The sequence below is a fragment of the Triticum urartu genome, chromosome 6 (assembly GCF_003073215.2).
Source record: "Triticum urartu cultivar G1812 chromosome 6, Tu2.1, whole genome shotgun sequence".
In the NCBI taxonomy this organism is placed as follows: domain Eukaryota; kingdom Viridiplantae; phylum Streptophyta; class Magnoliopsida; order Poales; family Poaceae; genus Triticum; species Triticum urartu.
The window spans coordinates 230,405,990-230,419,649 of NC_053027.1; positions in this window are offsets into that span (position 1 = coordinate 230,405,990).

The window sequence follows — 13,660 nt, forward strand, 5'->3', positions numbered from 1 at the left end:
CTTCTTCTTCAATGCCCTCACGGACAAGCTCCTCTGCAATGCTCTCATGGCGAACTTCTACTAAGCCCTCCCGGCCAATTCCTCAAGCCGCCCCAGTTCCTCAAGTTACAAAATCCTCAGCTCCTCCTTCAAAGTCCTCTGCACCTACGCATCTCACCTCGTGCCAAAGGACAACATGCATCTCTATTGCCTCAGGAGCCTCTGCAAGTTCATCAGCTCCTCTGCATTCTTCAACTGGCACCTCTTTGCTGAAGACCAAGGCCACTTCTGGACGAGGCACTAGACCGAGTCCTCAAAAGAAGCTGGTCACCTTTCAAGTACCGTCCTCTGAGGACGAAGCTGATGATGAAGAACTTGAAGAAATCATCGGAGACAGATAGCAGAGGGCCGCTAGAGCCAAAGGAAGTGAAATTCCTCTCTTACTGGATCCGAAGTTGATGCTTGGGTACATTGACCTCTGGCACAAGGACCCTAACAGTCCTATGCCAGACTTCAAGCTGACTTATGGCCAAAGTCATATGCTGACCGCCTTCATAGGAGAAGAAAAATGGAAGTTTGAGAAGGCCAGGCAGCTGAAGAATGCGCAGTACAAGAAGGAGCGCCTTCTAAAGAAAAACATTGTGAAAATGATCACTGATGAACTCATTGCTTCTCAGACGGGTATCAAAAACCTCAATGATGAATTTGACGCATACCGTGTAGATTGGCTTGGAGCCAAGGTCAGATTTGTGAAGTTAGCTGAAAAATTCACTACCAATGTTGCAGCTCCAATGCAACAAGAAATTCCTCAGGCTGAAGCATCTGCTGAGCCTACTGAAGAAAATGCCAGCACCGCTGATGACAACCAGGCTACTAAAGAAAATGCTAGAACCAGGCTGATGACAGCATTCCAGCCACTGATGAAACTGCCAGGGTAACCACTAGTGTTGCGCCTGAAGAAATTGTCAAGATAGCAGAAGCTTCAACCGCGGTGCCTGAAGAAACTGATCATGCCAGGGCAACTACATCAGTTGTGCCTGAAGAAACGGAACCAATTTCCCCTTCTCCTCCTACAACTACACCAAGTCCAATTCTTCGTTCTGCATCAGAAGCGAAGAAGACCATGGTTGCGGAGCATGCAGGTGTGAAGAAACGAAAAGCATCAACTTCATCAGAATCTTCAGCTCCGAAGAAGATGAAGAAATTGACCAGCTCGTTTGAAAATCCGATTGATGTTGTTCCAGTCTCGAGCATGCCATCAAAGGAACTCCTTCCTTTTGATGAAGAATACATGATCCCAAGCGGATCAGATGAAGATATTCCTTCTGCTGCTCTTTAGAGTAGTTGGATGAAGAAATTGAAGTGGATGCAATCCCTTCAACTCTGGTTGTCTCATCGCCCATGCCTCAGTTTACTGCTGAAGAGGCCAACGTTGAAGAAATGAGTGGAGAAGATGAGGATGTGGACATTGGGTGCACAATGCCAGTGATGAATGTTGACTTTTGGGAAAGTCGGCACCCCAATTCTCCTTTGTTCACTCCTCTGCAACAAATTCCTCAGTCCCCAGTGACTACTGAAGTTCAAATGGGATCTAAAGAACCACACCCCACTTCATATATCCCTAAAGAGATTCCAGCCACTAGTGCTGATGAAATTGCTGCTGAAGAATTGAAGACCCAGGCTGCCACTGAAGAAGAAACTGTAATTCCTCAGCCTGCGGATCCTGGGATTGCGATTCCTAAGGGTGTGATGCAATTGACTGACACTCCTCACCCCAAGACAAAGGATCCTTTCTCAAAGAAGCAAAAATTCAAGGCTGATGACTTGTTCCACGAGCATGTATTCTTCACGTACTACAACCCCTATGACTCTGCTCGTCTTAGAAGGAAGCATTTCTGGACTGCCAGCCAAGCAAACTTCTATTCTTCGCTGCTTTTCAACAAAGAGAAAGTCTTCAACCATGAGCATATTCCTCATGTGAACATGGAATCACTGCCTTGCTTCATCCCAATCCTCAGTGTTCTTCATGATGTTGGACTGCTCTACTTTTGCACTGATATTGTTGATTGGAAGGAAGAGCTAATTCTTCAGTTCTATGCAACGCTGCATATCACAGGAGATGCTGAAGATGTGAACTCTTGGGTATTGGACTGGATGACAGAGAATACTCACTTCAAAGAACCGGCCTCTGAATTGCTTCATGCCCTGCCTGTCAGTCCTCCCCTTGAAGGCGCTCGTTGCATATATCATGAACCTGAACTTACCGCTCACTACATGCAAGTGTTGATGAAGCCGCTGAAGCCCGGTTAAGCCCCAAGGACCAAATTCCTCGTGAAGGAATTGCTGTTTGTACCTAGAACTGCCTATCGCATTCTGACAAAGACATTGAGTCCAATAAAAGGCCATGATTCGAATGACGAAGAAGTTGTTGGCAACATGAAGAATCTGCTATTCAATATCATACATGGCATTCCTATCATCTACCATGATTTCTTCATGAGGACTCTGGCAAATGTCGCACTCTCTCCATTTGAGTTGAAGCCTTATGCTCCTTGGATTATGAGATTCCTCAGAACAAGGTCTTCACTCAACTACAAGGCTGATTTTCAGAATCACGTCAGTTACCTGCCCCCAATAGAAGTCCTCAAGCGGACATTTTCCTCATCTAATGAAAACGGCAAGGCTACTACAATTATTGATAAAGGCATTCATCCATTGGATGGTCTATTCCGCAAAGCTACATCCTACTCCACCACTGATGACTCTACCACTCATGACTCTGCCGCCAATGCTTCAAAGCAAAATCCTCAAGGCACAACTCCAAGCGTGATGACTGGCCGTGAGCTTGTCCTTAGTCTTCACCAGAAGGTCAATCGCAACCACAAATGGGTTAATCGTCAGTTTGGTTCTATTCTTCACAACATGAATGCTACACTCAATGTAGTGAAGGAAAACCATTACTACCTCCATGAAGTCTTCGGTCGCACCTGGGCTGTTTTGTCGCATCTGTATGGTGAAGATGATCTAAAGCAAATGGGTCTCAAGCAGGACTTTGGCTGGTCTCAGCCACCGGCGAAGAAATTCAAGAATACCAAAGTTCCTTCCTTGGTAGCCATCTCATATTCTTCATCAAGCGCGACTGATGAACATGAAGACTTGGACGACACTGCAGCAGGACCTACCTCAACAACCGACCCCAACAATGCTGGCGCTCCTTCATCGACTGTGTGATGATATTCTTTAGGGGCGTTAGTCCTCATTTTTCATCCCTTTTGGTCATTCGATGACAATGGGGAAGAAATTTGAGTTTGTCTTCAAACGGGTCTACTTATATGGGTGTTTTTTCTAAGTTACAACTCTCGTTCTTTTGAAGACTTTGCTAGATCGAGTTGTAAACTTAAAACCCGATGGCGGACTTATACTTTTGTTGTGTTCTTCTGCATGCTTATTCCTCATATATGTTAATGCACGCATGCTAAATTACATCAGTCACCATATTTCATCATTCATTTCAAATTCTTTGTAGTATAAGTTAAATGCGTGTATGAATTACAAGATATAGGGGGAGATCTCCATGATTCTACTCTTCAAGTGTGCATTGCTTCAAAAGCAAATTCCTCACTATGCACATCTTCAGGGGGAGTTATTCTATATCTTGCAATCAAATTCCTCAATATCACTATTTACACTTCATATGTTTATCCCCATTGAAAACTTAACCTATATTGTCATCAATCACAAAAAAGGGGGAGATTGTAAGTGCATCTAGTGCCCCTTAGTGATTTTGGTGTATTGAAGACTTATAGGTTAAGGGACTAATGCGTTTGTGAGTGTACACAGGTATTTAAGTATATGAGGAGTTTGATATTTACAGAGAAAGTCGACCCCTAAAAATGAAGTTCTTCAACTGAAGACTTTGGATTTCTGACGACTTTTTGAAGACTTTGAAAGTGAAGAAATTGGTGTCACCGTGAAGACTTGGTATTCACTCGAGGAACATGAAGCGTGAAGACTTTTGTTTTCGTAGTTTCATTTTCTCATTCTTGAGTCATAGGAAACACTGTACTGTTAAAGGGGGTCGAGGAAATACTAAGGAAAAGTTTTCAAGTGATGCTCAACTCAAAATCCTACACCTACCAATCCCTTTGAGTGAAGCCATTGGAAATATCAGGAAGTTCAGTCAATTTCTTCAGTGACAGAGACGAAGTTCTTCTGGTCACTGAGGAATTTGTTGTAACTGGGGAGTTAGGAATTCGCTAGTGCGAATTGCCTACAAGTGAGGAACATGATAGCCTTGAGGAATTTGATAGTCAAATTTCTGATCGTTGCTGTGCTACGCGCCAGCTGAACCAAAATATCTTCCCACCTAACAGTCATATCATTGAAGGGCATTTATGTTTTATCATCTCAGGCTACTCCCTAGGCTATAAATTGCCGCCCCCCTACAACCACTAGCTGGTTGGCTGCTCCAAGAGAAACTGACACTTGTCATTTGAGAGCATCCCATCCTCCGAGGACTTTGAGCAAAAATCATCAAGTGAGGAAAACCCAAACCCAAACACCTACAAACCCGAAGTGATTGAGCATCACCGAAGAGATTGATCCTGCGTGGATTTGACGCTTGTTACCTTTGAAGATTGTGCACCTTCCAGACGGTTAGGCGTCATGGTCTAGAGCATCCAAGAGGAAATTGTGGATCGTCGAGTGACCGAGTTTTTGAAGGTTTGGAAGTCACCTGAAGACTTACCACGAGTGATTGGGCGAGGTCTATGTGACCTCAACTCAAGGGGAATACGGTGAGGACTAAGTGTCCTGAACTGCGTGTTCAAGACTGGGTGTCCGGGACTGTGTGTCCTCAGGTTTGAATACCTAGCCACCCTAACCAGATGTACAACTGTCACAGCAGGTGGAACTGGTCTACCAAATCATTGTCTTCACCAATCCTAATGGTTCTATTTCCTAAACCCTTCCATTTCTTCACTGCCGTGTTGTGTGCTTCTTCATATCTGTTTGAAGAAATTGACTGAAGACTTTCTCAATTTCCTCAGTTCAATTTCTTCAGTCTGTTTGTCTTCATTCTATTTATCCCGTGCTTACACTTTCTGTATTCTGTGCTTGTTTCACTTCATCATGAAGACCATGCTTATGCTCTGTTATGTTTTCATCTGAGTACTTATTCCACTTCAAGTAGTTCTTCTCTTAGGAATTTCCTCACCCTGTAATTCCTCAGTGAAGAATTAATAAAAATCTCCCATTCACCCCCCTCTAGTCAACTTAACGCACTTCCAATGATCATGCCTAGATATTCTCATAATTATTTGCTTTTCTATCAATTACTTGACAGTAATTTGTTCACTCATCGTATAATTTGCTATCTTGAGAGAAGCCACTTGTGAAACCTATGGCCCTCGGGTCTATTTTCCACTATATTAATCTCCCGTCAACTAGCTATTTCTGGCGTCGTTTATTTTGCTATCTTTATTTTCCTATATATACAACGAAAATACCAAAAATATTTATATTATTATCTCTATCAGATCTCACTTTCGTAAGTGACCGTGAAGGGATTGACAACCCCTTTATCGCGTTGGTTGCGAGGTTCTTGTTTGTTTGTGCAGGTACGAGGGACTTGCATGTAGTTTCCTACTGGATTGTTACCTTAGTTCTCATAAATTGAAGGAAATACTTACGCTACTTTACTGCATCACCCTTTCCTCTTCAAGGGAAAACCAACGCATGCTCAAGAGGTAGCAACCCGCTCCCGTCTCCCTACGAGAACGCCATCCATAGCACTCACGCTTATCTTGTGCATTTTGGAGTATCCACTTTCACTTGTCTATGAACTGTATAGGAAACCAAGAGGTCCTTTACAGCGGACGCGGCTATTTCAATAGATCATTTATAACCCTGTAGGGGTGTACTTATTCACACATGTTTCCACCAGTTAGCTTCTCCACACGATATATGGTCGGCAGACTTCAAGCGAAAGCCGATGTGCGTGTAGACCACGACCTGACTAACCACACAAGTCCCTAGTCTAGGTTTATCACCTATTCAGGTTCCATCCGAAGGGAGTCCGGCCGAGGTTTCCACGTACGGGCCCGAACGATGTGTTTAGGGTTCCCGAGGCACCAAACGGGTGACTCGGTACACCGGGCATGCCTACCGCATCACAACCCACCCCTCGGGTCAGCGCTGTGCATGGCCTCCAGCATACTACAAACACCAAAAACTACTTGCAACTCCTGGACAAAGGACAGGGGGGTTAATAAGTTGAGCGGGGTCATATTTCAGCGCCCAATGTGTGGTAGTAGCCGTTCATGGATCACAAACACAGAACTCAGTTCCTGAGGACGGTTTCAATGAGACAACCCACCATGTACTCCTACATGGCCTCTCACTGCTACCATTACCAAATGGTGTTCACACACTTAGCTCACACACAATAGGACATGTTCATCACCATTCCAATTCATCCCCGATGAATCGGACCTAACTCAACTCTAAGCAGTAGCAGGCATGACAACAAGCATGAATGAGTAGGCACATGAGGGCTCAAAAAACTCCTATTCATGCTAGTGGGTTTCATCTATTTACTGTGGCAATGACAGGTCATGCAGAGGAAAGGGGTTCAACTACCACAACATGTAATAGTTCAATCTTTGTTGTCCTAATGCAGTAAAAGAGAGCATGAGCAAGAGAGTGGGATTGTATCGGAATGAACAAGGGGATTTTGCTTGCCTGCCACTTCTGAAGATGATATAGCTCTTCATCGATGTCACTGAACTAATCGTCGGATCAACGTCTACTGAGTGGAAACAACACCGGCAAACAGAGAAGGAACACAATCAATGTAATGCGACAATACGGTGCATGATTATGACATGGCAAAATGTTGTGATTTGAGCTAATGTAGCTAGCAACAAGTTAAAATGAAGTTGGTTTGAGCCCAAGGTTCAAATTTAAACTCCATATGTGAATGTTTAAATGCCCTTTATATGATTTGTCCTAAACATCAGCCATATGTTGTTCTAACATGCATGAAAATGGTACATACGGATATATTGGATTTTTCTGATAATTTTTCATATATAACTTATGTCATTTGGAGTTACGGTTGATTTTATATGATTTCTAGAAATTCATAATATTTTATGAAATAAATAAACCATTTAAGATTTATTTAAATTCCAAAAAAGAATTACTACATCAGCATGATGTCACTGTGATGTCAGCGGTCAACAGGGCCAGTCCAGGTCAAACCTGGCCAGTGGGACCCACATGTCAGTGTCACCACTAATTAACAGGGTTAATTAGCGTTAAATTAATACTAACTAAACTGTCAATGGGGCCTGGGCCCACTAGTCAATGTGTCAGTGGGTTAATTAAGTTTAGTTATAAACTTAACCCGAAGTTAGTAGGGCTAGGGCCCACATGTCAATGACCCAGGTGGGTAAAATCCCTGGTCAGCGGGTCAAACCACCGGCGTTTAAACGCCGGCGATGACCAGACGCAGCGAGGCAGGGCGAGATTCGTGCTCCGGCAACAAAATGGACAGAGGAGGGGCTCGGCTTGGAGCGGGTGCTCTCCCGCATCCGTTGCAGAAAGCGGCAGTAGCTGGGGTGGCCGGAGTTCGCCGGAAACGAGCTCGCGGTGGAGGACGGATTTTGGGAGGGTCGGGTTTGGCACTACGGTGCACGGTAGGAGCAGCTAGAGGGGGTTTTGGGCTTCTGGCGTTGCGCTGAGCACGTCTGTGTGCTCGGTTGCAGCTCTAGGTGATGGTGGCCACGGCGGCGACATGGCCGGTGGAGCCAAGCTCTCGCCGCGACGGGAAATGACGTTAGTGGGAGGAAAAGAGCCAGGGAGAGGGGGACCGACGCACCAGTTCACAGCAGATCGAACGAAGGGGTTGGTGAGCTCGGGGGCGTCCTCATTGCTGTGAATCGAGTGACGGCGATCGACGGCCATGGCGATGAAGATGGTGGTGATGGCGTGGCAACGGGGCTCCCGGTGTTGGCCGGCTCAGTGTAGAGCTTCAGCGCGAGGAGACGGAGCTGGGGGCACGAAGACGAGGCGAGGCAGTGGCTCTAGCGCGGTGGCAGCGAACGGCGGCGATGGCGCGCTCGGTTGCGTGGGAGGGAGAGAGTAGAAGAGGGGGGAGGAGCTCGAGGGAGAGAGTGGGAGAGCCGGGCGGGTCTGGGGGGTCGCATGGCGTCATCCAGGTGCGTCGAGGAGGGGGCAGGCAGGCTGGGAGGAGCTGGCCTCCTCGGCCGCGCGCGTGCAAGCACGCAGCTGCTCCTACTGGCAGGAGGAAGACGATAGGAGGCACCAGGTGGGCTGGGCCAACGAGCTGCGTCGGCTACAGGTAGGTGGCTAGGCAGTCCTTCTCTCTCTCGCTCTCTCTCTCTTTTATTTCTTTATGTTTTCTAATTTTGCAGTTTGCTTCTAGTTTAGTTTTAAAAACCAAATCAATTTTGTAAAACCTAAAAATATTCATGAGCACTTACTGAATTATTTTAGTGGCCCACAAATAGTTCCAACATTATTTGAGCATCTAAACTGTTTATAGTGTTTAAATGCCCAAAGTCAAATATAATATGATTTATTTCAAAAATCCAGGAATGACCTAGAAATATGTTCATCATTTTTGGCAGAGGTTTTCACCTTTATCAGAAATCATGAACATTTTCAAAGGGCATTTTGGGATCATTGAAAATGATTTTATTGGAGCCTATCTTCATCATTTGGTGCTAGGGTTTGGTCATTCCCCACTTCAGGTTTAATTGAAACTTAAGAATGATGCAACACAAGATGCTAGCACTAAGCATTACCAGAACTAGGGATGTGACAACTCACCCCCACTAAACAAGAATCTCGTCTCGAGATTCAAGACGTGAGGTAAGAAGACAGAGGGATCACAAAGCTAACAAGATCTTAACGATCTAGGTTGCACTTTATAAGAACATGGATTTGATCATCATCTTTGTCTCGACGTCTTGCTCTGAGAACTCCATCCAACATGACAACGAGAAGAAAGGGAAAACTCTAGAAGAATCGACCTTCTCTGTTGGTGGGAACGACACCTATGGGATCACAAGAATCCCTACCGTGGTTAGCAGGGCGCGGGGTCATCAGAAGAGCGGATCAAACAGATAGCACACGGTTCGTTTATCCAGGTTCGGGCCGCGAGGATGCGTAAAACCCTACTCCTGCTTTGGTGGATTGTACATCTGTGTTCTTGAGCCAGCTATGGGGCGTGAGGAGCTCCAAAAAGCAGAATCCTTCCTCTGGTCGCCTCGGGCCTCCTTTTATAGAAAAAAGGGGTTGCCACAGTGGCACACAGGAGGTGGAAAGGGTACAGTGCTGCGAGGTTATCCCTCGCATCACATGACAAGGCGCATTTAATGCGTCTTGCTTAGGTGTCCTTGCTTTATCGTGGACGGGGGAGAAACTTGTCTCGTCCATCGCCGCTCCTTCTTGTGTCGACACGCGCCCTGGCCAGCAGCGCCTGCGATGCCATGTAGGTAGGCAGGCAGCTGCGGTGGCGCAGTGGTGGGTCTTCACGAAGATCTGCATGCCGCCATGCGGGTGCCTGCCCAGCTGGTTCGGTCGGCAGCTGCATGCATACGGTGGTGGAGGTTTAGTCGGCGTGGGCCTAATGGTGGCCCTGCGGGTGTCCTCGGCAAGGGCCTTGCCGGGGCCCCGTCAAGGGTCTTGCCGAGGCGCCTGCTGTCATCCCCGGCAAGGCGCTTGCCGGGGGCCTTGTGGTCTTCCTCGGCTAGGATCCCGCCAAGGGTTGTCGTCTCCTTAGTGCGTATCTGATCTTGAATGTCTTCACAAAGATCTGCATGCCGCCACGGGGATGTCTCCCGAATCCTTGCCCTTTGGGGGCAGTGGACTCAAGGGTGATTTGCTCCGTAGGCGCGGGACGAGTCGCCGCGGCAATGGTCTTGCCGGGGCTGCTAGAACTGCCTGCCGGCAAGGATCTTGCCGGGGGAGTCCGCTTCGTCCCCTTTGCTCTTCGTGGTCTTGGCCTTGGCGTGGTTCTAGTTCTCCCGAGGTTCGGTCTTACCCTGGCTTACCTCCCTTGCCTTGCTTGGTGTGGTGGTATCCGCGGCTCAGACTGCCTGTGCACAGTTATAGGGGTACAAAAAGTGTACCCCTCTTTTTGTACACCGATAGGAGCCCCCGGGCCTGGGCCACACATAAGTGCAACGTGTTGTTGGGCTAGGCCCAAAAACGGTGCGCGGGCAGGCGGGGCGGTTTTTACCGCGGCAAGATTCTTCGCGTGCTGCGCTTCCCACGATTCCCGCGCGTGGCGCGGCGTGGGGAGGTGCGTGTGTTGTGGGTGATATGCGGGGGGTTGGTTCTCGTGGGCATGCGTCACATCACAGTTAATGTGAAAGGAGGTGGTCCGTGTTTTCCCCCGTAAGAAGGAATAACCGTGGGCGCGCTGCTCACTTTCTTCTCTTTCCTCGTGCCTTCTCCAATCTCAGAGCCGCTGTTTCCTCTCTTCCTTCCCTCCTAAGCTTCCACCGTCGCCCGCCGTTGTTGCTTCGCCATCCCCCTTCCTCAGTCCTCTAACTTTCTTAGCCGCCATGGCGCCCAAATCCGCCAAGGGCAAGGGGGTGGCTAAGTGCGCTGGGACTGTGGAGCCACCGGAGAGTGTGCTATTGGGGGACCGGACGAAATCCGCCTTCTTCTTCCCCTTGATGGTTAATGTTCGTGAGCTCCGGGCCTCCTTCAGGCCTCTATGGGGAGTGAATATGGGGGGAGAGATTTCAGGACATCCGGCGACGCGCGTCATTCCTACCGCTTGCGCCGATCCTGCCCCAAATCGGTATCCCTTTTTCGTCGATTATCTTTCTTGCGGGTTATGTCCCCCTTTTTCCGATTTTTTCTGCGACATCATGCACAACTTTGGCTTTCTCCTCTTGGATTTTACTCCGAACGCGGTGGCATGCATGGCTTTCTTCGCGCATCTTTGCGAAGGCTTTGCCGGGGTGCAGCCCAACACGACACTCTCCTGCCATTATTTCTCCCCTCGGATCCAACCGGGAGGTGCCGTCTCTTGTTGCGTCACCTGGATCCCAAGATCCAAGGGGGCATACCTGGACAGTGCCGTGAAGGAGAGGTGGGAGGAATGGCGTGGCCGGTGGTGCTGGATTGAAGATGAAGACCCGCTGGAATTCTGCAAGGTCTGCCGAGTGCCGCCGGTCCGCGGCAACGATTGGAGTGATGTCGACGTCGCCGACGGGAGGCTCACTGTCACCACCACCAGGATTCTCTGGCTCACCCGGGCTGGACTCACCCTTGAGATGATCGGGGCGGACTTCATTCGTCGCCGGATCTCCCCGTTGCACAACAAGGGGAGGCCAGCCTGGCTTTTTACGAATCCGGCTGACTTTATGCGACTCCGCCCTGGCCTCGACCACAATTTCACGGTGATGGCGCATGCCCACTTCTGCCAGTGGCTTTTTCAGCTTGATGTGGGTCGCGACGGCGAGGTCGAATGGACCAGCAAGGCCGCGAGGGCTGCCGCAAAGGTCGGCAAGGCCATCAAGGGGCCGTTTTTCAAGTTGCCAGCGGGGGTGGTCCCGTTGTGCAATAATTCACGTCGGTCTGAGATCATCGCTATGATGCCGGACTGTAACACGCATGGCCCTGTCCCGAGCTGGAAGGAGCCGAAGGAAGCTGATGTGCAGCAATTCTTTGACACCCTGATTGAGGTGTATGTCAATGCTGACGCCGAGCGGTGGCTTGTCATGGACACCACCCAGGCAGAGCTGGACGACATCGCCACTAGGGCGAGGGAGGCACAGCTTGCCATGGAGGCCGGCAGCACCGGGGGTGTGGAGGACAAGGCCGCAACGACTGCAGAGGAAGAGGAGCTCACCCGGTGGGCGGTGGCCTCCGGGGAGGTTAGCAGCACCGACAAGGGAGCTCTGCTTGTTGAAGATGCGGCCGACGACTCGTCGGGGGAGGAGGATGTGGCGGCGGGCTCGACGCAGCCAGGGGAAGAGGGCGAGTCCTGCGGCGGGCTGGCTCTGGCGAGCCGGTCCGGCCCGACAGGGCTGCGTGGCCTCAATTGACCCTGGAGGGGTCCGGGCGTCACACGAGGGCCACGACAGCGAAGAGGCTGACGAAGGCCGCTGAGAAGAAGAAGACAACTGCCCCTTCCCCATCTGGGCGCGCACAAACCCCACCTTCTTCGCCTCCTCCGGCAGATGTCGACTCGGATGTCGACGCGGAGCTCCCTTTTGATCTTGGGCATCTCAGCCCAAAGAGGAAAAGGGGAGTGGTGGAAGAGGAGGAGATGGATGAAGAGTAAGTACTCCGTTCCTTACTGCCATTTCCATTCCTGTGAATTAAGTCACTCATATTGATCCGTTTTTGCTTTTGCAGGGATGCAGAGACGTTGGCCCAGAGGGTGAAGAGGGCGAAGGCCTCGGCGAGCAGTCAGCCCCCGGCTGGGGCTTCAAAGACGCCACTGGTGGTGTTGAGCAGCCCGGACAGCAGCCCCCGGCACAACCCCCAGCGTAAGTTCGTCACCCTCCTCTTATTCGACACGTGGTAGGCATTTGATGCTATGGTGTTGACCTTGTCGGGTTTGCAGGAGGGGAGCGGCAGCAGGAGGAGCCGTAGAGGGCTACCCCCAACACACCACCCCCATCGATTACGCCGCCGCGGGGGGCGTCCCCGGCAAGGGCATCAAGCACGAAGCCCACACCGATGGAGGAAGAGGGGAACTTGGGCGCTGGTGACTCTACCATGGCGCCAAATGCTGGCGGGGGGGAACTTCTGCTTCACAGCCTGGCACTGGTGAGTCGCCTGTCCTCCATCTTTGTTTTTTCCTTGTTCTTTTTCTTGGCTTCAAAGCTCCCATTACTACCCAGGCCCTCCTTCAATAGGTATGGAGGACGTGGATACTATTGTTGGGAATATTGCTGAGGAGGCCGCGGCGGAGGCCGACAGGATTGCTGCCGAGGGGGCCGCCAGAGATGCTGACGAGGCCGCCAAGGATGCTGCTGAGGACACCGCTGCGGGGGCCGCCAAGGCGACCGGCGAGGCTTCTGCCGAGGGCGCCAGCGGTGGGCCCGCCGGGGAAGCCGGCAAGGCCACCGCCGAGGAAGAGGTGGTTGATGATCAGCCTCCTTCCTCCTCAACCTCGGGCCTCGGCAGATACCTGAAGGTGGGCGGCGATCTTTTCGTCCATCTTCTAGGGGCGTTAAGTTCCCGAGTGCCCGCCGAAGGGGAAGTCTTTGACGGCGAGGTGCTTGCCGCCATCGGGCTCAAGGTTGTCGATGAGCCGAGCGTTGGCAGCGATGGTTCTCCAGAAGAGCAGCTTTTTCGTGCCATGGGGGCCAATTTCCGGAAGCTCCAAGCGCTCTACCGTGCTCGCCTGGACAAGGTCAAGTCCAGGATGGCAACGATGGACAACGCGGAGGTGGACTTCAAGGCGTGCGTTGCTGAGACGCAGTCCTAGTTTCACCAGACTCGCGAGGAGCAGAGGGCCTTTCAGGAGGAATTGGCCAAGCGCGATGTAGAGATCACCATGAAGATGGCTGACATCGAAAAGGCCCAGGAAAAGGCGGCGAACTTGGCTGTCGTGGCCGAGGCCTCCCGAAACCAGCATCAAGCCGCATTGGATTCCCAGGAAGAGGACCTCTACATGCGTGAG